Source organism: Corvus moneduloides, chromosome 4 (assembly GCF_009650955.1).
Source record: "Corvus moneduloides isolate bCorMon1 chromosome 4, bCorMon1.pri, whole genome shotgun sequence".
Taxonomy (NCBI): domain Eukaryota; kingdom Metazoa; phylum Chordata; class Aves; order Passeriformes; family Corvidae; genus Corvus; species Corvus moneduloides.
In genome coordinates this window covers 8,737,517-8,760,549 of record NC_045479.1, presented here as the reverse complement: position 1 = coordinate 8,760,549, position 23,033 = coordinate 8,737,517, and the positions used below count along the sequence as shown (strand labels likewise).

At 42.4% G+C, this 23,033-nt stretch overlaps 1 long non-coding RNA gene across 7 annotated transcripts in view; it reads right to left on the bottom strand.

Annotated features, from left to right (window-relative positions):
* Window positions 1-23,033, bottom strand: part of LOC116442889 — a 121,441-nt gene that overhangs the window by 36,864 nt on the left and 61,544 nt on the right. For 2 of the 7 annotated variants that reach the window (XR_004239683.1, XR_004239684.1), the window contains exons 6-7: window positions 16,545-16,719; window positions 2,594-2,707 (exon numbers count right to left, since the gene is read on the bottom strand). This is a non-coding gene — a long non-coding RNA (uncharacterized LOC116442889). Of the gene's footprint in view, window positions 1-91; window positions 2,708-16,544; window positions 16,720-23,033 lie in introns of those variants that run through there. The other 5 variants (XR_004239678.1, XR_004239680.1, XR_004239682.1 and 2 more) reach the window with 4 other exon arrangements.

The following is a 23,033-nucleotide window of genomic DNA, read 5'->3' as shown; positions in this document are numbered from 1 at the left end:
CTTTACAGTAAACACTAACTCATATTTTTTAAAAAAATGAATGTAATTCTGAATTCACAGGAATTCTTTTTTAACTCCAGGAATCCCTTTCTGATAAACTGCAATATAAAGGGACATTCCCATTTGCAGATTTCCACTTGGATTTTACAGTCTTAGAGCATAGGCTGACCACTCCCCTGTCTGTGGTGACATGTGGTGGCACATATATCCAGTCAAATATTTTGTGCAGGCAGTTTTCAGACCTGGAGATACAGATGAGGAGGTGGAGGAGAGGCAGCAAATGTTCTGAGGACCTCGGAAATGCCAATCGGACACTGCAGAGGGCACACACTGTGCTGTGACCACAGACTTTTGCGCCAGGAACCAGAGGAAACCAGTGCCAAAGGGACGGTGCGGGAAAGGACAGGAGTGAGGGGACACAGAGGCTGCAAAGACAAGCAAGGAATTCCACCCTAGGGAAAATCAGGACCTACTGTTACCAGACTGCAGCCTGCCCTGCCCCTGGTGCAAGAGGTCATACACCACTTTACCACAGCAGAGCTACACTCTGTATCTGACACCAGGCATTAACTCTGGAGCCTTAGGTCTTAAATAATGCAGAGAAGGATCAAAGCCAGCAGCTATGTGAAAAGAGGCTTCTTTCATAACTTAATTGCTCATTTGCAAAATACCAACGTTATTTATTTAAGTAACTATGACCTCTTCTGATGCACTGGTAATGTAAATGCTCATGTGTGGTTGTAAGAAGAAAATCATGATAATAAAATACTAATACCTTAGATTAGGAGTTGCCCAATTAACTTTGCTGGGATAGCATCCCTAAATAAATGGATCTGCACTGTACCTCTTTGAGGCAGGGATTACAGCTGTTTCCACTTCTGTCCCAGGCTCTGAGCTTGCAGAAGACAAATGCATTTGGAGCCATTTTGCAGATGCTTTATTCTCATGCAAGTACCATGAGAAATACACCAAGACTTTGGGAATCCCTCCTTTAGCTGCCCTCTGCTGTTCTTGTCATATCCCAGCTTATGGTGGATGCCTGTTCCTCCAGCTGTAGTGCCAAGAAGCATTATTTTGAGGTGCAGAAGATGTCTTCCATGGCTCTAATTAAACAGATCAAACACGTACAGGCAGGGAACAGCATGTGCACACCAGTCCAGAGGACATGTAATATCAACTACAATTGCAACAGTTTCACTGGAACAACATCAGGAAGGCCAGGAAGTGAAGGAAGACTCTTCCATGCCTTGACAGTGGTACAACACTGGACATCATCATCTGTTCCTTACATAAACGTCAGCAGCAAGATACAATGATTGAGGGAATGTCATTAGTATCTCCTTATTACTTGGGCCAAACTGGGATAAAGAACTGCAGTTCTTGAACAGAAGATGACAAACTCTGGGGAGAAAAACAGGGATAGGGGAGGTATATACAAGAGTTCTATGAGTGGAAAAATAAGAATTTGTATGAGTTACTCCTTCATGCTCTGTGTGACACCCAGGTATCACAGTAAGGATACAGCTTCTGTTTCAGTTGATTCTCAAATCTGGGACATTAATAAAAATAGGACAGGAGCCCATGACAATGTAAGATAATTTTCTCTTCAGAAATTGTCTTTTAGATGCATATGCAATTACCTTTAGGTGATGTCTACATGTTCATATGGAGCCTCACCTGAGTAGGGTACATACCTGTATTTACTTTCCAGTGACACCAAAGAGCTATGCAGTCTTTTTTTTTTAATCACCTGCACAGATACTCCGTAACACATGTGTTAATGTAAGAAAGCAAAAACACACACCAGAGGTGACTGCTACTGCTGGGAAGAGAAAATGTGTGACCTCTCAATCCCAAGTAAACACATTAGTAGGCTTTAATCAAGTCAAGTGGTATTGTTAGCTGTATTAGCACCACTAAAGAGTCCTCTAGGTATAAAAGAACCATGCATGCAGAATGACAGCATCAGTGCATTTAAGGGCGAATATTATTACAGCCATATGGTTACCGCTTTAAAAACCAAGCTTTCGAGGGTTCAAGAAAGAGATTAAAACCCCGTAAATCATATTTACATAGTGAATACACAAGAGTTATATTTTTTTTTTGGGACTTGTTTTATTTAAATTCTGCTGCAATCAATACATATTTTGGAAAGCAATGCAAAACTCCTCAAGCAGATGATACTCTTCATTGTTGTTTGAATATGAGAATATTCCTCTTGATGTGCTGAGGTAATGCAGGCTTACCAAGAAAGATGTTCTAACTGAAACAGGTGAATTAATAACCCTGAAAGAAGGTGGAAGTTGCACAGATAGGAAGAGCACTGTTACACCTGACCAAAACCAGAATGCCACGCTGTGGAACTGTGGATTTCTCCACAAGTTTAGGCTGTGGCAGGATGTTCTAAGCCTTCCTTGTATGAAGGTTTGGTCTTCTAGCCCTCTGAAGGAAGCACTTTCCAAAATCCAAACAGTCTACTGTGCTTTTTAGCAATGTTTCTTGAAAGTACACTTTAAGAACAAAGAGCAGAAAAAGTATCTGTTACCATGAATGATCACTTTCTCAACTTCTTAATGCACATAATGTGACTTACCAAAATACTTCTGGTTTTGAGCCATACTACATCAAGTCTCCTTTGTTGGTTTTCATGCCATATCTGGAGCAGCCAATGGTTAACAGATTCTGATTTGCATGTTTATCAGTGAAACTGAAATAAAGAACAGAATTTTGTTCAGAGTTACTTTTATTCTCCATGCCTCAGGGAATACAAGCACTGTCAAACTTCAATACTGACGTATTTGAAAATCCCAGTGAGCTGTTAAAGACAGTATCACACTCATCAGAAGCCACTACCAATGATTCCACACAAGATGGACCTAAGTGAAGGCAATTTTGAAATAGGTCTCATCTATGAAATCTTCTAATCAGTAACACTTACTGTTCAGCTGATGTCCAGGAGTAAGTCTGGAGCCTGTTTTTAGTAGCGTGCTGTTCAAAATATAATTATTGCTTAAAAAACCTGGAAAATTTTCTATTTATGATTCTCAAGATTTTCACTGTGACCATTTAAAAAACTTACGAAAAAATGCCACATTTGTATTTATGATCAGCATGGCTCGTGCACCTTCATACTGACTGTAATATGTTATTACAAGCAAAAATCTTCGGCTTTTTGTAGCTGAACCTTGTCAGAATGCAACACAGCAACCCAAAGTACCCATCTCATTTAGCTCCATGGCCTTGATTTTATACATTAATAATTTGACCACTATTATTACCCAAAATCAAAAAAGAGTCCATATCAGCTGATATTGGAATAACAAATCTCTGTCACTGCATGGCAATGTCAGAGATTGAGAACACAGTATTCTGGTGGGCTCTGGAACAGCTGTGTAACTTACACCTTGGGGCTTTCAACACTGACTGTGTTCTCAGCTGCCATAAGGTCCAACAAATTATGTGATGCAAAAAAATCCTGCTGCATTGAATGCAAGAAAATAACTGGAGGGAAAAAATCATCTACCTGTAATACTATGCTTTGTTATCTGGGAACAATCCCAAATTGCCCCTCAGGACTGTTCAAAAGTTGTACCAGAGTTTTTCAGAACATTTGAGTTTACATCATTTAGCTGTAAAATCCCATTGTGGATGTAACAATTGCTATATCTGGAATTACTGCAAGCATCCTGGTAACAAAAGCAAGAACACACCATCTTCCTCCACTAGAAAGTTGCTGAGAAGGTAGTTTTAGCTTCAAGAAACCATGACCACTCTTATTAAGCAGGACACATTATAACAATGATCTTTTCTGTCATTCTCAGGTCTGATAACACAAGTATCCAACCTGAAAATTGTCACTGGCAAAATATCTTTTAATTCAGAAGGAAAGCACACCCATAATGGAATCTGAATTGTGTTTTACTGCTTCTAAAACTTCACAATGTACTGATTCCAAGAAGAGATTGGCCTCCATTTTGGTAAGAAAGTACCAGCTTTTTAACTTACTGTCAGCCTGCAGCAGCTGCTGCATTTATTCATATATTCTTTCACCTTGCCAAAGGTGAGGTTCATTACTCTTTGTACTAGTTTGAAAACAAACCAGTGGGAGGCACCAAGTCAGAGTAACAATTTAATGGGGAAGTTAAAGAAAAGGAAAGAAAAAAACTCAAAGAAAACACTGGTTCAAACTGACAGAGTCAAGATACAACCCGAGTCCCTGTTAGGCAGGGTGGTGGTAGCAGTCTGGTAGAATGGTGGCTGCAGTCCTCTGAAGTGGTGATCCTGTAGAAAAAAGGGTCTGCTCTTCCTCAGAAGGTCCAGTGGTGGCTGTGTAGCTCCTGTCCTCTGGAAATCCAGTGGAAAGGCATTGTCTCTGGTGTTCAGCCTCAGCTTATATCCACGATGGGATGCTTGGTTCCTCCCTCTGGGTGGAGCATCTCACAATGGGGTAATGAGTCATGAGGCCAAGTGTTGATTAGGCTCATTAACAGAAGATAGTCCAGAGGGAGTTATCTCTGAGTCAGGCGGCAGGACAATGATGGGCCATTAACAGCAAGATAGTCTAGGGGGAGGAGGCAAGGAAACACTGCCCCACCTGATTTCAACACCTCACGAGGATGGTGATAGAATACACTGCAACCCAGGATATTATCCACCCCTTATTCTATTACCATCTACATCATCCCAAATCAATACCTTCTTTAAACTCTACACACACATACATATATACACAATGAAACCCTACACACAGTTCTCACCTAAGATTAGGTCTCCTTGTGGTACACAATGGGTTTCCCCATCTTTTTGCATTACCCACCAAGTGCAACCAGGTCCTTGAGCAAAGACAATCCCACGGATGGGTTTGCCTTTGCCTGAGGTGGGATTAATCCAAACAGTCTTTCCTAAAATACCCCTCAGGTGTACCACAGGGACTCTATCTCCATCCACTGTGTGCAAGGGTTCAGACTCGGCGGGACCAGCTCGATTGATGGACCCTCAGGTATTGACCATCCAGGTGGCCTTTGCTAAGTTCACTTCCCAATTTTTGAAGGTCCCCCCACCAAGTGCCTTTAGGGTGGTTTTAAGTAGTCCATTGCAGCGTTCAACTTTTCCGGCAGCTGGTGCATGATAATGAATATGATATATCCATTCGATACCGTGTTCTCTGGCCCAGGTGTTGATGAGGCTGTTCTTAAAATGAGTCCCGTTGTCTGACTCGGTCCTGTCAGGGGTGCCATGTCTCCACAGGACTTGCTTTTCCAGGCCCAGGATGGTGTTCCGGGCTGTAGCATGAGGCACAGGGTAGGTCTCCAGCCATCCAGTTGTCGCTTCAACCATTGTCAACACGTAGCGCTTGCCTTGGTGGGTTTGGGGAAGGGTGATGTAATCAACCTGCCAGGCTTCCTCATACCTGTACTTTGACCATTGTCCACCGTACCACAGAGGCTTCACCCGCTTGGCCTGTTTGATTGCAGCACAGGTCTCACAACTGTGGATGACCTGTGAGATGCTGTCCATGGTAAGGTCCACCCCTTGGTCACAGGCCCATCGGTATGTTGCATCTCTCCCCTGATGACCAGAGGCATCATGGGCCCAACGAGCTAGGAATAATTCTCCCTTGTGCTGCCAGTCCAGATCCACCTGTGATACTTTCACCTTGGCAGCTCGGTCCACCTGCTCGTTGTTGCGATGTTCTTCATTAGACCGACTCTTGGGTACGTGCGCATCCACGTGTCGAACCTTCACGGTCAGCTTCTCTACTCGGGCGGCGATGTCCTGCCAAATCTCAGCGGCCCAGATGGGTTTCCCTCTGCGCTGCCAGTTGGCCTTTCTCCAGCGATCCAGCCATCCCCACAGAGCGTTAGCTACCATCCATGAGTCGGTGTAGAGATAGAGCCTCGGCCACTTCTCTCGTTCAGCAATATCCAAAGCCAGCTGGACGGCTTTAAGCTCTGCAACCTGACTCGATCCACCTTGTCCCTCGGTAGCTTGTGCAATTTGTCGTGTGGGGCTCCATACTGCAGCTTTCCACTTTCGGTTAGCACCTACAATTCGGCAGGAACCATCAGTGAAGAGGGCATAACGTCTTTCAGTCTCCGGTAGCTCATTATATGGTGGGGCTTCCTCAGCACGAGTCACTTGCTCTTCCTCTTCTTCAGAAGATAATCCAAAAGTCTCACCTTCAGGCCAGTTTGTTATAATTTCTAGAATCCCATGGCGATTCGGGTTTCCAATACGGGCACACTGTGTGATGAGGGCGATCCATTTGCTCCATGTGGTGTCGGTGGCATGATGCGTGGAAGGAACCTTTCCCTTGAACATCCAACCCAGCACTGGTAGTCGGGGTGCCAGAAGCAACTGTGCTTCAGTGCCGATTACCTCTGAGGCAGCTTGGACTCCTTCATAGGCTGCCAAGATTTCCTTCTCTGTGGGAGTGTAGTTGGCTTCAGACTCTCTGTAGCTTCGGCTCCAGAATCCCAGTGGTTGGCCCCGAGTCTCACCAGGCACCTTCTGCCAGAGGCTCCAGGACAGACCATTGTTCCCGGCTGCAAAGTAGAGCACGTTTTTCACCTCTGGTCCTGTCCTGACTGGGACAAGGGCTACGGCGTGAGCAATTTCCTGTTTGATCTGGGCAAAGGCTTGCTGCTGTTCGGGGCCCCAGTGGAAATCATTCTTCTTGCGGGTAACCAGGTAGAGAGGGCTCACGATCTGGCTGTACTCGGGAATGTGCATCCTCCAGAAACCTATGGCGCCGAGGAAAGCTTGTGTTTCCTTCTTGCTAGTCGGTGGAGACATTGCTGTGATCTTATTGATGACCTCGGTGGGAATCTGACGTCGTCCATCTTGCCACTTTACTCCCAAGAACTGGATCTCTTGGGCAGGTCCCTTGACTTTGCTCCTTTTGATGGCAAAGCCAGCTTCCAGGAGAATCTGGATGATTTTCTCTCCTTTCTCAAACACTTCCTTTGCTGTGTTTCCCCACACGATGATGTCATCGATGTATTGCAGATGTTCTGGAGCCTCACCCTTTTCCAATGCAGTCTGGATCAGTCCGTGGCAAATGGTGGGACTGTGCTTCCACCCCTGGGGCAGTCGGTTCCAGGTGTATTGCACACCCTTCCAGGTAAAAGCAAACTGGGGCCTGCAAAGGAATGGAGAAGGAGGCATTGGCAATGTCAGTAGTGGAGTACCACTTCGCTGCTTTGGACTCCAGCTCATACTGAAGTTCCAACATGTCCGGCACAGCGGCGCTCAATGGTGGCGTGACCTCATTCAGGCCACGGTAGTCCACCGTCAGCCTCCATTCTCCACTGGACTTACGCACTGGCCATATAGGGCTGTTGAAAGGTGAATGGGCCTTGCTGACCACCCCTTGGCTCTCCAGTTTGCGAATCATCTCATGGATGGGAACCACAGAGTCTCTGTCAGTGCGGTATTGCCGACGGTGCACTGTTGCTGTGGCGATTGGCACCTGTTGTTCTGCAACTCTTAGCAGTCCCACGGCAGAGGGGTCATCTGAGAGGCCAGGCAATGTACTCAGTTGTCTGATATCTTCTGTCTCCACAGCAGCTATCCCAAAAGCCCAACGATGTCCTTTTGGGTCCTTGAAATATCCATTTCTGAGATAGTCTATGCCGAGAATGCACGGGGCCTCTGGGCCAGTCACGATGGGGTGTTTCTGCCACTCGTTCCCAGTTAAACTCACTTCAGCTTCCAGTACAGTCAGCTGCTGGGATCCTCCTGTCACCCCAGAAATAGAAATGGGTTCTGCTCCCACATACCTTGATGGCATCAGAGTACATTGAGCACCGGTGTCAACCAAAGCCGTGTATTTTTGTGGGTCAGATGTGCCAGGCTATTGGACCCACACAGTCCAAAAGACCCGATTCTCCCTTTCCTCTACCTGGCTAGAGGCAGGGCCCCTCTATTCCTGGTCATGGTGCATGTTGCTCCCTTCCGGTGAATACGCTCCTGAGGTCCCTTCAAGAGGATCGGTCATATTATCATTCCGGTACCGTCTGGAGTTCTGTGTGCGAGAGACCGGAGCAATATTGACTCTAGATGCGCTTCTTGTGGTAGTTGTCCCTCTTTTTAGTTCACGTACCTGAGCTGCTAAGGAGGAGGTGGGTTTTCCATCCCACTTACTCATGTCTTCTCCATGTTCCTGAAGGAAAAACCAGAGGTTACCTCGTGGGGTGTATCCTCTCTCCCTGGTTGGGGGACGCCGGCTCCTAATGGCAGAGACTCTTGTTGGTTCTGGCGAGATCGGGTAAATCTCTTCCTTATGTTCCTTTTTCAATTTCTGATGGCCTTCTTCAATCAAGCTCCGGACTTGCTCAGCCGAAAGACTTGTTTCCATGGATGAGACACGGGTGTGAAACAGGGCTGTGACGGTGTCCTCGTAAATCCTCAGTTTGTTCACCAAGACGCCCACCCTGTCCTCGCCTTCCCTCCATTGCAGCGTTGCCAGGTAACGGGAGTATATCTCTGGTCCAAGGCGTGCGAACCTCAACCACATCTGTGACGTGCACTGGACGCCATCTGGGCTCTTAGGAAATCTCTCATCTTCTGAGAAAATGATCTCCAGCACAGCCAATTCCCTCAGACACCGGATACCTTGTTCCATTGTGCTCCATTTTCCTTGGTGCACCTGGAGGTCTTCTTTACAAAGGTACCTGTCCCTTACACTTGTAAGCAGTCGCCGCCAGAGGCTGAGAGCTTCTTGGGTTCTCCCGATCCCCTGGTCAATGACCACATCCTGGGACAGAGATCCCAGTTGCCTGGCCTCACTTCCGTCCAGAATGGTGTCATTGGCTGCAGCGTCGCAGATGCGGAGCAGCCAGGTCAGGATAGACTCGTTCGTCTGGCAGGTGAATTCCCTCCGCAGGTCTCGCAGCTCACCCAGGGATAGCGACCGAGTGATGATCTCTGGCTCTGCCTCTTCTGCTGGGTGCGAAGGTCCTCCTGCATCCTCGTCAGCCACTATGCGGACTGATTTGCTTTTTGATTTCTTCTTCTGAACGGGGGCAACTGCAATTGGTTTAGGCTGTTCTGGTTCAGTGATGGTTTGCATGGGGACGCTGACAGTGCTTTTGGTTCCCTTCTCCTCTGTGTCAGTCTGCGTGGACATGGACGCTGTTGTCTTGTGTCTGGATTCTTTCTCCTCTGTGTCAGCCTGCGTGGACATGGACGCTGTGGTCTTCTGTCTGGGTTCTTTCTCCTCTGTGACAGTCTGTGTGGACATGGACGCTGTTGTTTTGCATTTGGTTTCTTTCTCCTCTGTGTCAGTCTGCGTAGACATGGACGCTGTTGTCTTGCATCTGGGTTCTTTCTCCTCGGTGACAGTCTGCGTAGACATGGACGCTGTTGCTTTGCATTTGGTTCCTTTCTCCTCTGTGTCAGTCTGCGTAGGCATGGTGTTTGTTGCTCTGCTCTTTTTCCCTCCCTCATCCTGAGGATGCTGTGCCATAGCTGTGATTCTAAGCATGGTGTACATGGTGCAGGCTGTACAGAGAAGACAAAGCAGAACTGACAGCAAGTTTATGCCGTCTTTGACATCCAGAGAGAATTCAATATTTTCAAAAACTGCTGTGCCTGGCCTGAAAGGCTGGAAGAAACCACTCTCTACTTCTCCCACCAGGGGCTGGGTGCGATTGTTGAGGAGATCCCAGACACAGGAGCCCAGACTAGGACAGCCAAACAAAACTGAGTATATACTCCGAATGGTATTCATCGCCTCACAGGTTATTATGCTGTAGACATAATAAACCATTAAAGCAATTCTCATACCATTCCCTGGTTTTAACAGGAGTAATACTACAGGCAGGTAGTTCCCCATGTGAGGAAAAATATAGAGAGCAAGATACAGTACCCACGTAGACAAGCTGAGCACCATGGTGAATAGGTTTCCGTTAACACAAAATTGTAATTCTGACTTTCTCTCAGAGCTGCCCCACATTGGGCGCCAAATTATGTACTAGTTTGAAAACAAACCAGTGGGAGGCACCAAGTCAGAGTAACAATTTAATGGGGAAGTTAAAGAAAAGGAAAGAAAAAAACTCAAAGAAAACACTGGTTCAAACTGACAGAGTCAAGATACAACCCGAGTCCCTGTTAGGCAGGGTGGTGGTAGCAGTCTGGTAGAATGGTGGCTGCAGTCCTCTGAAGTGGTGATCCTGTAGAAAAAAGGGTCTGCTCTTCCTCAGAAGGTCCAGTGGTGGCTGTGTAGCTCCTGTCCTCTGGAAATCCAGTGGAAAGGCGTTGTCTCTGGTGTTCAGCCTCAGCTTATATCCACGATGGGATGCTTGGTTCCTCCCTCTGGGTGGAGCATCTCACAATGGGGTAATGAGTCATGAGGCCAAGTGTTGATTAGGCTCATTAACAGAAGATAGTCCAGAGGGAGTTATCTCTGAGTCAGGCGGCAGGACAATGATGGGCCATTAACAGCAAGATAGTCTGGGGGGAGGAGGCAAGGAAACACTGCCCCACCTGATTTCAACACCTCATGAGGATGGTGATAGAATACACTGCAACCCAGGACACTCTTTAAGGATTAAAGGACTTTTTATGGGACTTGCTAGTAGCCAGGTAGGGGTTGGTCTCTTCTCCCAAGTAACAAGCAACAGAACAAGAGGAAACAGCCTCAAGTTGTGGCAGGGGAGGTTTAGGTTGGGTAACAGGAAAAATTTCTCCATGGAAAGGATTGTCAAGCATTGGAACATGCTGCATGGTGGAGTCACCATCCCTGGAGGGATTTAAAAGATGTGTAGATGGGGACATGTTTTAGTGGTTGCCTTGGCAGTGTTTGGTTAATGGTTGGACTTGATATGAGAGGTCTTTTCCAACCTGAAGGATTCTGTGATTCTGTAACACTACAGCAACAAAATATAACTTTTCTTGTATTTCTGAATTTCTAATGACATAAAGTGGTATTAATAAAATACTCATAGGGCAAACTAAAACTCACCAAAAACACCAGAAAAAATGTGTTCTGACACAGCTTAAAATATATTTAAACCATTCAAAATTCACCTGATTCTATCCTTCAAGTCAAAGGGAGCAAACCAGGAGGAAAGGTTCTCAGGTGTAATTCATGATGCAGCTTTCAGTGAGCACTTGCGACCACAGACACTGAACAGGCACAACCCTTGCTACTCCTCAAAGCACTGCACAAAGAATGCCCAGATGAATGGAAGAATCATACCCCACACATCTGTGTGCCTAAGCAGGCTTGCCCCATGCACAGGGAGATGAGGACAACCCTTGCCTGGGCTGTGACAGTTGTGATAACACTCATGGTCTGGCTACAAAGACCAAAACTCTCCACAGGGTGCTTTACTGTGATTTAATCTTTAAGGCAGAAGTATTTAACCTTGTTAATGACATTTTCTAGGAACTGCTTCAGAGACATTCTTTCATGTGAGAGACTGAAATGTTAAGGGTTAATGACTCAAACGATGGGCCATTTGCCAAAGCAGCAGGTGCTTTGCTGAGTCCCCCAGCTGGAGCAGAGGAGAGGATTTGGGTGCGTTGTGGGGGAACCTCTGGTCTGCAGAAGCACCACCCCAGGGGCAGAGGCGGTGACCATCCACCACCAGAGGGTGACCAGGAGAAAACCAACCTTTGTTTAGCAACGAGCTGGTTTTGAGCCAGGTAAGGGAAGAGGTCGATAAGAAGCAGATCCTGTGAGGTGGACTAGTGCTTTTGATCACGGCAATGTCCTCCCTTACACAAACGGCTCAGGTGTAAAATCCCACCTGAGGAAGTATCAGGACATTCACACAGAGGCCTCAGAGTTTTCATCCCTTCTGATGGGGCATAACCAGCTCAACTGCACTGACATGAGAGGCAGGGTCATGTCTTAGAGGGTGTCATAAACCATCAAAGATACCTGAAATGCCCCCAGACTCATTTCTACAGCCTTCCACCAGAGAACTGTGCATGATCCACAGTGTTGTATCAGACAGTGTAGCACTTCCCACAGTCCAAGGAGAGGTACCTGAGCATTCCCACCTGAACCTGAACACTGAACCCACTGAACTTTGTGTTTCATGGATCAAGACTGAGACTATCACCTCAACCAACAGACAATGAAATTGTAACAATCAAGTCTTGTCACTGGATTCATGGGTGGTGATATCTTTCCACTATCTACTCTTATCTTTTCTCCCTTCTTTTCCTTATATGTTTTCTTAAGTGGTACCTTTATACTTTTATATTGCTGTATTTCTGTAGATACTAACCAAGCCAGCTACATACCTCCTTTCCATTGCAATCAAATGGTTCTAAAATAAACCTGCTATCTATCTCCCTATCTCTCTCTCTAAAACCACAGTGTCACTTCACTCTGATCCACCCCAAGGGATCTATTAACAAGAACCTCAGTTACCCCACCTTTGTGTGTGGGTCATAACATTTCCCTCATCAAAATTATTTTTATTGTAATCAGTACAAATTAGGCTCCCAAGTCTGCTTGCACACAAAATGTCAAATTGAATTGATCTAAATCTATTTTCTTTGCTTCATAGATTTTTTTTTTCTACAATGGATATATACGTATTTGTGTAAATCTGCATTCTAAACCTTACTCTATTATTTTAAAAAATAACTAGTAGTTTTAAAGACAAGGTAAAATAAAATGTAATAAATTATAACAACTTCTTAAATTATAAATAATACATTAAAAAGAAAACCAATACTCAGCTTCCACTGTCAAACCTATCACTTCAAACTGCTCTGCTTCTATAAGGAAATTAAAGTTTTATGCCCCCAGTACTGGGAATCCAATAGGAGCCTGATCCTTTGCACATGAAATGCCTTCCTTTGCCTCAAATCTCAAAGCCAGCTCTGTTCTGGTTCTCTCCTTCCCATTCCATCATTGCACTAAGGATTCCTTTCTGCTTTCCTTGGCCCATTATAACTGATACACGTTTAACTATGCACATACATATCCATAAAATAAATAACATGTTCTTCATTTTTATCCTTTAAAATATGAATTAAGGAATTTTCTTTGGTGACAGTCTGCTCTTTTGTCTGTGCATTACCAGCAAAAGAATAACAATGCTCAATGGATTTCAATCAAGAATTAACAAGAGGAATGAAAAATATTTTATGCAGTTCCTTTTCTTCATATGCACAACTAAACCAAGCGTGTCTTCTCATATTTGTGCAGACAGACACAGTTTTCATACAATCATAAATAATCACTGAGAGTATCAGCACAGTAAAAAGTTAGTGGAGAACAAACACATAAAAAACCTTTCTGGTTTTGTTTATTTATCACTATTTCACAGCACTTTTTCCTATTGTAAGTCAACCAGTTTGACATTGCTGAAAGAACCCTTGTCCAACAACAGCAGGACAAAAAAAAGAAGCCTTGGAATTATTTTCTGCAACAAACTAAAAGTAAACCAAAATAGGGCTCAATATTCACATGACATTTGAAATTTCATTTCCCAGATTTTACTGTGGGGAAAAAGGGCAAGCTAAGCACCCCCCTTTGGCTCTCCCATTTTGGTAATTCCTCACTAGTGTGTGTACCTACAAAAGACTTCCTCTGAACTCTGGTTTAATCTCTCCCTTGACTATCCTGGAGACATTCTGTTTAAACACGTTCTCGTTTTCTTCAAGTCATGTTACGCATTTCTTCCCTGAAGTGCCGTGTGTTGTCCTGAGAGGGTAATACAGGTAACATTTAATACCTAATTGTAAAATAATAGTAGTATTTATCAACCTTGAGTTCCACTGGCACTACTAATTCTCACAACATATACCCACATAACTGAAGCCACAAGCTCTGGGACTCCAAAATCCATTTTTAGGTCCAGCAGCAGGGAAGGAGGAAAGAGAAGTCCCTTTGCATGGAGACCAGTGACTAAACCAAATCTCTGTCCTGGTTCTGACAGCTGCCCTTAGGATTTTCTCTCACTCTCCCTAAAACACAGATTTTGTGCAACCACAAGGAAGCAAGAAAAACAAAGGATCCATAAAACATATCTGAATTTCCCTTACAATGGCAGCTCATTTTCCATTTGTAGTGTTGTACTGAACATTCATTAATTCAACAACAAAACAGTGGATGATCCACAAAGCCTATGGGGAAGTCTTTAATTTCAGTTTCCTTTGTATAGTTGTTGATAAAAATATCCTCAGAGTAGACACTCATTAGACACAAACAGCTCTGCATCTGGCTACAAGGATGTAGGTGAAATATGTAAACTAAACAATGTAGAAACTAATACATACCACTAATGCAGGTATAACCTTAAAAATCACAGCTTCTCTCTAAAATTCACAGAATTTCAGTTTACAAAAAGATCACCACCTTTGCTAGTGGAATACACCGCTTTCACCTGAAATATCACTGCATTTTCCAGACTCCTGGAATCAAGTGGCTGCTTTGCCACATGCACTCTAACAAACACTGTTTCAGCAAGGGTCACTGGAGGAGCCCTCATGTTAAACAGCTTACTGGAGGTCTGACGCCCAAAAAAAAGACCTAAGAAAGTCTTCCTATAGTTGAACACATATCTGCTTCAAATATTAATATGATGCTCCAGAACAGTACAACATTTATGAACATCTGAAAACGTTCTGGCCATGTGGAAACACCATGCCTGCATTCTACACTTCTAAATTTTATTTTGCTTTCAATTTTAATTATCAAAGCAGACAGAAGTTTAAATATTGAAGGATCTAAGCATAATTCATTAAACTTCTAAGTTTATTTATGTAAGCAGAGAAAAACAGGAAACTAAAAACAATTGCAAAATATTTTCAGTAATTGAAATGAAGTAACTGACATCAAGTATGGAAGGGAAATCTGTATTTTGTTTTAATATGCAATTTTAATATAACACCTACTTAGAGTGGCATTTGAGACCTCACATAAATATTTTAACATTCTAAATTGCATCTTTACTGAACTGTACATAATCACATTTATTATTGCAATTTTCACTGAAACAGAAACCTGGTAAACATACATTTAATCTCAGTACCTTAAAGCAGTAACAGAGCTGTACCTTTGCCTGCACTCTATGTCCATCTTCGCTGTGCCCAGGACTATTTCCAAGTGGAAATGACTCCTTAAGCTATAAATGCACAGTAAGATACATAACTGGCTGTATGACTGAAATGGCTTCCGGAAGGAGGAGGCAAAATCTGAACTGTCACCTCCAACTCTGTTTCTCAGCGACACGGAGGCAGACTCCCACAAATAGCTGGAAAGTTATATTAAGAGGTTGTATGATGTCCTGCCAGAGTCTTTACTAGGCTTCTAGAGTACAAAGGTCATATATTGTTTATTTATAGATAAGGAGGATACTGCACAAACCATGAGGTTTAGGGAAGCTTGTGCTTCTAAGCTAAATAATTCTGTGAAATAATGCAATATACACACACATTTTGAGAAATTAATTAAAAGGTGTACCCTTTAACTAATATACAGTTTTGATTTGAGAAGAAAAGACACATGTCTAAATCTTGCTCAGCTGTGGCAGAGTTGACTTACTATCTAAAAGAAATATACAGGAGATTCCTCCTCTTTTAGATAGGCTGAGCAGTGTCATGATGAGGATTCCTCTCACTATGTATTTGTAGAGCATTTAGCGCAGCTGTATCTTTTGTCTCTACACACAAAACTACCTTCTCCTCTGCATTTGATGGTTGGACTCGATGATCCTAGAGGTCTTTTCCAACCAAAACAATTCCAAGATTTGCGTAGCAACTGTAGATGTTTTAAGTACAATGCTGTGTGTCCACCTTCGGTTGCAGGGCTTGGTTAAGGTTTGATTCTCACTCCAGTCCTGCCAATCATGCGGTCAAATGACTCCTGCCTTGCCTCTGCTCCCCTGGGAACAGGTAGTGGAGCGCTAATGTTTCCCAGACAGCTGTTGTGTGCCTTAATTATCTCCACAAAGGGAAACAGAATTACTGCAAATTCTCGTCCAAGGACATTAAATGCATGCAGTGTCTGTCAGTAACATCAGCAAATCAATCAGTATTTTGAGTGCATACAAACACAGGCTGTTCCCTAACAAATAAACATTTTTTTTCTCTTTTCAGTTAAAGAAAGGACTAAAGTAGCCCCCAGTCCTGTACTGAACCCTGCTTTACCTCCCACTCCTCACTTATTAACAGGCTGGAAAACAGAAGCATATTGTGCCTCTCTCTCCAGACACTGTTTTTTATTTGAACATTTCTGATTTTCAAACCTGACAGAGCCTTTAATAAGACATAATAGGCAAGCTGAATGTCAGTCCCAAGAGTCAGAAAAACACTCCATTTTAACCTGTCTGAAATGCAGCAAACAGCTTCAAGAAAGAAAATGAACAGAGAGAATTACATCAGTATTCTGTGTTAACACACTTCTACTGTATCAGTCTGAAAGACGGGTGTACGCTTGACATATATGGCCTCTGGAAGATGTATAAAGTCACTGATTTTAGAAGTTTATATTCAGGCTTTTTGCTTAGGCTGCATTTAGTTTGATTATAAACAGTATTTTCCCAATTCAATTCAGAAATTAACTGATTTCTTACCTTATCTGAGAAATACAGCTAATAGGGATGCTCCTAAGGCAGTAAAGCTGGTCATTGCTGGTCACTCCTGTCCCACAGTGCTGAGGTTTATGGTTTCCTGTGATGATGAGCAGGACTATTTTCTTAATCTATTGACCCCCACAGTTTGCTTCCAATTTCTGCTCAACAGCAACACCTGTGGGAAAAATAATTCCATTTTTTACCGCTTCCAGCATCTTCTTTTGCTACTTTTGGCATGGCTTTTGATGGGTTGCATCTTTCACTGACATCAATGTCCATGGCATTTTCTTCCTACACCTGCTATCCTGCTGCCCTCATTCCTCTCCACCCTAATGATGACTTTTCATTTGTTCTGTTTCCTTCCCCCTTACCCTCTGCCTATGAAGAATACTTATGAAAACCCAGAAAGGTGTTTTGTTTAGACACTGGGTTAAATGTCAGCATCCACATTTATTTCCTGCACTGAAACAGATGTTCCAAACAGCTTCTCTATTTTCTACTGCTAGTGACACCACTGGTGTCAGATTTCCAAGTGAGCACAGCATCAACCTGTTCCTGCTCCAGTTCTTATGATCAGATATTTGGAATAGCTCAGGGCCAATAGAGCTAAGCATTTTTCAAAGTCCAGTCTTCTGTCCTGCAATCTAAATAGGACTTCGGAATTTTTAACATTGTGACCCTAATCTTTCAGTGCCCCATTATGTCATACAAAAAAGAAGGTATTTTGTCTTCTCCCAAGCTTTGTCTTTGCATAAGGAATTTAGTATATGTGTGGATCAAATATGGTATTATACCAGCTTGTCTTGAATTTTAACCTGGAACTCTACTCATTTTGGAATAACACTGTTATGTAATGTAATGTCATGCATTATATTTCTTATATTTTGCCAAAAGAGAAGATTTGATTTTTAAGTTTCAGTGGACTAAGATTTGCAAAGTCCATTTGCATTAAGAAACCTTCTTAAAATGAAACCTAGTAAGGAAAAATTCCCACAGACAGCAAGACTCTATGGCGATTTAATTAAAATCAGTCTCTCAATCGTCATGATTTTGTATGTTTGTTTGGCTGGTCATTTTGTTTTGCAGGAATAATCTTATTAGTCTACAAAACCTGGTGAGCAAATTGTAATTTTAATACTTTTCTCTTTCCACTGTTTTCCATTTGAAGCTCTTACTGTGTTTTTATTTCACAGAAGGTGCTACGAAGGGGAAACCATGTCTGCAGACACAGCAGCTCAGGCAGCTGAAGTTACTGAAGTATTTATTAGCCCATCCTAAGGAGATCTTGTGTCTCAATATGTAACAGAGTGATGATCTATGTTCTTCCTATCTTCCATAGATGTCAGGGTTCCTCATGCACCTTTAACCTCTCTCTTCCCATTACTTCTCTCTACCATTCACACCTTTTATCACTGGCAAGCAGAAACATCCCAGAACACGTTGACGTCAATAAGCTCCTAGTTAGAATCAGGGCTCTACACAAAACAAACACTATCCAACACAGGATAGCAAAGTCAAAAGCCTACGGTGTTTATCCAGCAAACAAAAAAACCCCACTGTAAGCGCTGCAACAGGATCAAATTTTACAGAGAGGTACTTCCAGAGTAACACCCAGACTCTGTAGTCCAGCACAGCTCAGACTGAAATGCGCAGAGCAGTTAAATGCATGCTCAAATGCTTCATCAACTGGAACCCATTGGGGTTTTTCTGCTATTACCAAATATGCCCACGCTTAAAACTGATATGGCTGCTAAGACTTAACTTCTCTTGAAGCACAGACCCTTTAGGTTACTGGTTATTCCACTCACAAGGCAACCCGGTCCTGGATTACTTAACTGTGCTCTACCACACTTACATAATGCCTAAACATCAATTACATTTCAAAAATACAATCTTAAAAATTCTTTTCCAGTTTCACTGTTGGACTCTATAAGGCATCCTTCCACCTCCAACTAGCATGAGGTAGTTTCAAAACAAACAAAAATGAACTGGCTCTTCACAACAGGTGTGTTATGCTGTAGGACTCCTTGCGAGGGAGGCTGCAAGGCTCAGAGGGAGGTCGGGAAAGTTTACAGAACAGAAATCCACTTCAGTTGCTAATGAGAAATAAACTATGCCTGGCTGCATGTTTCTCTGGGGTGGGGGAGCACCAAGAGATCACTTAGCTGAAATACGATCTACAATTTCCTTGTCCTTACACACTTCCTTAGGCATTTGGGTTTGGACAGGGCTGAGGACAGGTGCCAGTCTGAGCAGCTGGAAAGTCCTTCTGCTGCAGGACGAGTCCCAGCACTAAGCTCAGATGTTCCAGCCCTTCCTGAAGGGAGCTCTGACTCCGTGCACACTGCTGTGGAGCAAGTGATCAGCAACAGTTAAACAAAATATACAATATTACACACTGAGGCTTAACCAAATCCTGTTTTAGCCCACTGGCTCAAACCGAGCAAAAAAGTTTCACAATTTTTTAACTTTACTGTTTTAAGGAAAAACTACCCATTTTTTTCAGTTCCACACAAAACTAAATAGCTCCAAATATAGTTAAAGAATAATAGAGATTTTGTGAATTTTTAATGCAGTTCACCTTTATAGTCCAAATTAAATTTCATACATCCAACCAAATCAAAACTGCTCTACTGATCACCTCAAGTTCTACCAATCCATTACCAAGTTTAATGACTTTTAATTCAATCTCTCCACCTGCACATATGAGTCCTTAGTATTCTTAGCTAAATCACGAAGCAAAAATAATTGAATCTCTGAGAAACACACATTTGCCTCTTCCCCACTCCTATCTATTCGTATCAGAATCAGGTGTAAGAAGAAATTCCACCAGGAAAGTTTTTTTCAAGAGGATGCCAACTGATTCTGCAGATTCAGCTAAAGAACAGACTTCAGTGCATTTCTCCAAACAGATTTTCCTCATCTCTCTGTACAGAATACAGGAACAAAACTAGAAAAGGGGCAGGGGCCATGACTACAGTAACATAAAAACTTCACAGATCTGTACAGGCCCTTGTGAGCAGCCAAGGTCTTACTTTCATCTTTCAGGTGAGAATTTTAAGATACTGAATCTTGAAATGGATTATAATTTTGCCAGCTGAAATTTCACCCAAACACACTTGGCAATCAGTTCCACCAATTATAACTCATACACAGTGCCTTGGCTGCAGCCTAGTATGAAGGATGTAGTTATTTGGAAACATGCTTTCAGTTTCAGGGATGAAAAGCAAATCTTAATGTTTTAAGAAAACTGTTGAATTGTTTAGATTGAAGGTGAAAATTTTGCCTCCTGTCTTTATTCTAAGCAATACAACAGTTTTCTTGAACTGCTGAAAAGTGCCCTGCATTACCAACACTGAAAGCAGGCTGATAGGATTTAACCAGGTGAGATAACCCTTGGAGTGGGTGGTCTCCGTGTACTGTTGCAGGCTCAGGGTCATCCTAAGTGTTGTGTCTTTGTTTTTCTAAGTGTAGGGAGAGAAAAATCTAGCCCCTCTGAGGTTTGGTATCTAACCCATCGTTGTATAATTTTTAACACTGATTTTCCTGTGTCTTAAATCAATCCTCCCAGTATGCACAGGAGGCTACCAGGATGTGTCCTGAGAACCCCCTCCTTTTCCTCTACCAGACTTCTGCCTGATGATCTCATTCTCCACTCATATCTTCTCATCCCACCTGTAGGCCAATAACTCATAAATCTGTCCCTTCTTTCATGGCTTGTCTCACTTCATCTCATCCTGTCTCATGGCTCTTCTTGGGTGTTCTGTTGTCAGTTATGACTCACTATAACTCAGACTTAATTCATATCTGAAACTCTCTTCCCTCTCCGTATTACTTGTCAATAAATGCTACTTAGGTCCAATGAATGCCCTGCCTCCAGAAAAGAAAAATAAAAGGAAAAGAAAAAACCCCAAATCATGTTTTTGGACATTATCAGGGAAACCAAACGTACAGACCACAAGTTCAGGAACTTTAGAAATTAAGGCTGTCCTTAAGTTTTTTTCCCTTCTTAGTGTCATCACTGCATTTAGATTTTTACAGCTGACATTCACCTAACCACTCCTCCCTAGTCTTCATTTTGCATCAGGAACTGCTCATGTCTGGGCTGTGTAGTAGGTGCAAAGCCATGGTTTTGAAACAAAGGCATCCAGACCTCCCCACTAACTAAACAGCACCCGGACATCATGATCACCACTCAGTGCAGACCCAAAGTTCCAAACAAGGAACTGACCCTTCTGCACTGTCTGGAACCATTGCCTTGGTTACCAGACCCAGCAAAAATCACATGCTCTATTAGTTATTTGATACTAATTCTTCCTGTGCTCAATGCAGAGTGTTTTGGAATGAGAAAGACCATGAGAGTTTGAGAGTTTTGCAAAGTTTTATAATTAGGAGAAGTACCTTTTAATCCACCATCATCTTCTAGAAATACTGACTGTGATAAAATATTGATTTCAAGTTTCTCAGGTCCCAAAATGACACAAAATTTGTGAAATGGAAGCACTCCTTCCATGAAAACAGAACTAAATTAAAATCTGCATCTCTCAAACATAGCAGCACTTGTAAGTAGCTTTGTTGTATCTGTAATTTGTTTAGAAAATGGTGTATCAGGATAGTGGTAGAAACATGAAATGTTTGCAAAAAGCATTAAGCACCTTTTTTCCCCAAAGAAGGAAAAAAATTTCCTTTCTAAAACAGCTTGTTACTCATAGTTACCCAAATCTTATACAGTCTGAAATTTCTCAGAGGAAAATCTGACTTTTAGAGTTTTGTTATTTTGAGGAATGATCACAATCTGAAATTCAAATTCTATCTTCCCCATAATGATGAGTTTTCAGAACATTAAGGAAGGTCAGTAATTCTCATCTAAAATACTGGAGGTTTGCTTTGACCACCACCTTTGGGTACAGAACGAGTCCATAATTTCAGCTTACAAAATGTTCTCAGGTACTATTCCTCCTATCATCAATAAGACTTGTGTAAGGCTTGTTTCTCCTGTCTTTAAGTGATAACTCTTTTGAAGGAACTGCATAACTGAATGGTAAAACATTTTTTTAATCTCAAGCGTACTTATTTTCAAAAGGATAAAAAGTTTAAATTATTTAGATACAATTAATCTTCTTGCAAGAAAACAGTATCACTCTTCAAAGTTGAATAGAAACTTTTCCTAAATGTACATTAGGAGATTCTGACAGCAGTTTCCTGCTCTTGCAGAGAATACTCTAGTTCTAAAGTGAGACTGAGAATGTTTCTTCTAAAGTGAGACTGAGGATGTTTCTGAAGGCTAATGAGCTGGCTCAAGGCTCTAAAACACTTGGCAAAAAACTAAGAATTTTCACCATTGACTTTACTTATTTGGGATGCCACGGCAAGCAACTACTTGCATTGAGGGCCCAATGTTGGAGAAAAAAAAAAAAAAAAAAAAAAAAAAGACAAAATACTGAAAGGAAAAGTACTAATAATACTACACCATCACTCACTGGTCCCATGTGTTACATATGCATTATGTGCAGCAAAATCTGGTGCTCTGGGATTTACTATGAATTTTCCATGTAACTTATCTGAGGTTCTCTCAGATGAAGAGAACTGCATGAAGTCCCAGAAGCAGTTTGGTAGCAGAATCTGAAACAGTACATCAACAGTGTCTATGAACACACTGCCAAAACCACGGGAATACACACATAAAAAATACCAACATGAATAAATATCTGCAAGCTGATAGAGTGTGTAGTTCAGGAATTAAAATAATATCCAGAATGACTTTGCTGTTTACTTGCATCTGCTTTTCAGTCACATATGATGTAACATTCAACAAGAGTGATTTTTCACATATCAGTGATATAACCATTAAATATATACCCTTAGGAGGTACCTCTGCTTTTGTGGAATTGTTTAAAATACTTAATTATGAGCAACAGTTAATTATAACAGCTTAATCATTGCAATGAGATAACATAAGACTGCAATGACTGTACAAATAAAATGCTTTCTCTGAATGCACCTTGGTACCGGTGCACTCTGCAAGCACAACTCTTACCTTTACTCCCATTAGCAGCTCATTTGCTTCCCCTAATTAATCAGCTACAAAGCCGTGTATAGCCAACCTCTGCACTTACATCATCATACAAACATGTATGTAATTACTTGCTGCCATTAAGCGGTCACATTGCACATCCATAGTCTGTCTGTCATCACCTGCTCACATGGAGCACGGAAAAGGAATCACACAAGTGTTCTCCTTGCTTCAGAGACATGGAACAACTCAACAGAGCTGTGCTATTTCTCCTGTATGTATTCATAAAACAAAAATCCATTTTCCTATTATCTAGAAAATTACAACATTTCTCTAGATTGTTCTTGCTTTCCAACTAGAAAGTCTCATTTCTGCACTGAGAAGAACTGTAAATGCCTTATTTTCTTTCAGCTGTATCCAGCTTATTTTCTTTCAGCTGTATCCAGGACATATATACAACCTAAAGCTGCCAAAAA